General features: G+C 55.4%; 1 non-coding gene across 1 annotated transcript in view; it reads left to right on the plus strand.

The window, feature by feature from the left end:
- Positions 1-2,106: 2,106 nt before the first annotated feature.
- Positions 2,107-3,359, plus strand: part of LOC126114100 (small subunit ribosomal RNA) — a 1,910-nt gene continuing 657 nt past the window's right edge. The window contains exon 1 of the ribosomal RNA XR_007525056.1: positions 2,107-3,359. This exon is cut by the window's right edge and continues 657 nt beyond it. This is a non-coding gene — a ribosomal RNA (small subunit ribosomal RNA).

Consider the following 3,359-nt stretch of genomic DNA (forward strand, 5'->3'; position numbering starts at 1 on the left):
ACCCACGTTGTGGCTTAACCTAACCCACGTTGTGGCTTAACCTAACCCACGTTGTGGCTTAACCTAACCCACGTTGTGGCTTAACCTAACCCACGTTGTGGCTTAACCTAACCCACGTTGTGGCTTAACCTAACCCACGTTGTGGCTTAACCTAACCCACGTTGTGGCTTAACCTAACCCACGTTGTGGCTTAACCTAACCCACGTTGTGGCTTAACCTAACCCACGTTGTGGCTTAACCTAACCCACGTTGTGGCTTAACCTAACCCACGTTGTGGCTTAACCTAACCCACGTTGTGGCTTAACCTAACCCACGTTGTGGCTTAACCTAACCCACGTTGTGGCTTAACCTAACCCACGTTGTGGCTTAACCTAACCCACGTTGTGGCTTAACCTAACCCACGTTGTGGCTTAACCTAACCCACGTTGTGGCTTAACCTAACCCACGTTGTGCTTAACCTAACCCACGTTGTGCCTTAACCTAACCCACGTTGTGCCTTAACCTAACCCACGTTGTGCCTTAACCTAACCCACGTTGTGCCTTAACCTAACCCACGTTGTGGCTTAACCTAACCCACGTTGTGGCTTAACCTAACCCACGTTGTGCCTTAACCTAACCCACGTTGTGCCTTAACCTAACCCACGTTGTGCCTTAACCTAACCCACGTTGTGCCTTAACCTAACCCACGTTGTGCCTTACCCTGCTCTGTAATTGGCATATGACACGTTACATTAATGTATTGTTGTCCAACCGCAACCGGCTCAGAATGTTGTGTACACAGCTATGTGTCATCTCCCCATAACAGCTGCATTGCAGTGTGGTACGCCATAGAGACGTGTGGGAGTAATGGACGCAGTGGATGGCGATCAGCATGAGCCGTCTGTTCATGTAGTGGCGCGTGTATGCAGACGTAGTAGTCTCTTCTCACACAATGTGATAGCACGGTGCCCCGCGTTCCACATCTGCGACATGCTACAGAGGCCGGTTGACAGTTGGTCGCGCAATGGAGATCGCATATGTACGGGGGCACCTTCCACGTGCCCTCTAGTCGGGCACATTTTGTTGCGTGGATGTGAGCGAATGTAGTGTGTCTTGACACCTGACAGGCAGGCATGCAATAATAGTTGACTTTGCAAACGGGGATGGACGTGTACGTTTACTGGTGACGTTACGCAAATGAACAACTGGTAACCCGTTGTGGTGCGGTTGATCTTGCTGGAGGTACATCTGTGAGGGCAACGATCGGTACAGCTACGAAGCGGTCCCCACCATACCAACGAACGTGAATGTGAATCTGGGTGTGAAGCGATACGCGGCTGTGGGTGGGTGGGACTGTCCCCGGCCGGTGAGGGGGGGCCGCCCGGCGTGCTGGCCGCGCGGTGCGTGGGCGCACGCGCTACAGCCGGCTGGTGGGGGCGCCCAGTGGCAGGCGCGCCGGCCGACGGACGCGGCAGGCGGCGCAGCTGCGCGCCGGGGCACCCTGCGCGCGGCGCCGTGCAGCCAAAGTGGGTCCTCGCGGACCCGGTGCGAAGCGCGGTGGACATCTGCAGTGTGCTGGTCCGATTGAGGACTGTGTGCGTTGAGGATGCGCCGCCGCCCGGCACTCGGCGCCGCGACGCCGTCTGCTGCTCGGTCGCCCCAGCGGTTCTCGCTGGTGGTTTGTATCGCAGTTGTGCGGACGTGTTGGCACGTGCGCTGTGCTGGGAGAGTTCGCTTCGGCACCCACGTGGGGCCTTTGCCCTTCTGTGGCGCTGGCGTTGGAGCTGCCGGTCACCGTAGGTGGCGCGTGTTGTCTCCCGCCGGCAATGCCACGACAGCACGCTCCCGGGCCTCTGTCGGCAGCGGCAAGCTCAGTTGGGAGCACGGGTGGTCGCACCTAAAGCGTCTACTCGCCTAACTCCGGGCGATTGCGCCTCTCTCGAACCCGACCAAGTACTTAGGACGGCGCTGCGCGCCGCCGGGACCTGAGAGGGTTTCGAGGTGTATTGTGCAGGGGAGCCCAGCCTCCTCCTGTTTGCAGAATAATTGAGCGGACGCTTGCGTGTTCGCGCGGGCCCCCGGGACACACTCCCGGGCGGCCGGCTGCTCAGCTCTAGTTGACGCAGCTCCCTGGTTGATCCTGCCAGTAGTCATATGCTTGTCTCAAAGATTAAGCCATGCATGTCTCAGTACAAGCCGCATTAAGGTGAAACCGCGAATGGCTCATTAAATCAGTTATGGTTCCTTAGATCGTACCCACGTTACTTGGATAACTGTGGTAATTCTAGAGCTAATACATGCAAACAGAGTCCCGACCAGAGATGGAAGGGACGCTTTTATTAGATCAAAACCAATCGGTCGGCTCGTCCGGTCCGTTTGCCTTGGTGACTCTGAATAACTTTGGGCTGATCGCACGGTCCTCGTACCGGCGACGCATCTTTCAAATGTCTGCCTTATCAACTGTCGATGGTAGGTTCTGCGCCTACCATGGTTGTAACGGGTAACGGGGAATCAGGGTTCGATTCCGGAGAGGGAGCCTGAGAAACGGCTACCACATCCAAGGAAGGCAGCAGGCGCGCAAATTACCCACTCCCGGCACGGGGAGGTAGTGACGAAAAATAACGATACGGGACTCATCCGAGGCCCCGTAATCGGAATGAGTACACTTTAAATCCTTTAACGAGTATCTATTGGAGGGCAAGTCTGGTGCCAGCAGCCGCGGTAATTCCAGCTCCAATAGCGTATATTAAAGTTGTTGCGGTTAAAAAGCTCGTAGTTGGATTTGTGTCCCACGCTGTTGGTTCACCGCCCGTCGGTGTTTAACTGGCATGTATCGTGGGACGTCCTGCCGGTGGGGCGAGCCGAAGGCGTGCGACCGCCTCGTGCGTGTTCGTTGCGTCCCGAGGCGGACCCCGTTGAAATCCTACCAAGGTGCTCTTTATTGAGTGTCTGGGTGGGCCGGCACGTTTACTTTGAACAAATTAGAGTGCTTAAAGCAGGCAAGCCCGCCTGAATACTGTGTGCATGGAATAATGGAATAGGACCTCGGTTCTATTTTGTTGGTTTTCGGAACCCGAGGTAATGATTAATAGGGACAGGCGGGGGCATTCGTATTGCGACGTTAGAGGTGAAATTCTTGGATCGTCGCAAGACGAACAGAAGCGAAAGCATTTGCCAAGTATGTTTTCATTAATCAAGAACGAAAGTTAGAGGTTCGAAGGCGATCAGATACCGCCCTAGTTCTAACCATAAACGATGCCAGCCAGCGATCCGCCGCAGTTCCTCCGATGACTCGGCGGGCAGCCTCCGGGAAACCAAAGCTTTTGGGTTCCGGGGGAAGTATGGTTGCAAAGCTGAAACTTAAAGGAATTGACGGAAGG

The sequence above is a fragment of the Schistocerca cancellata genome, unplaced genomic scaffold (assembly GCF_023864275.1).
Source record: "Schistocerca cancellata isolate TAMUIC-IGC-003103 unplaced genomic scaffold, iqSchCanc2.1 HiC_scaffold_283, whole genome shotgun sequence".
Taxonomy (NCBI): Eukaryota; Metazoa; Arthropoda; class Insecta; order Orthoptera; family Acrididae; genus Schistocerca; species Schistocerca cancellata.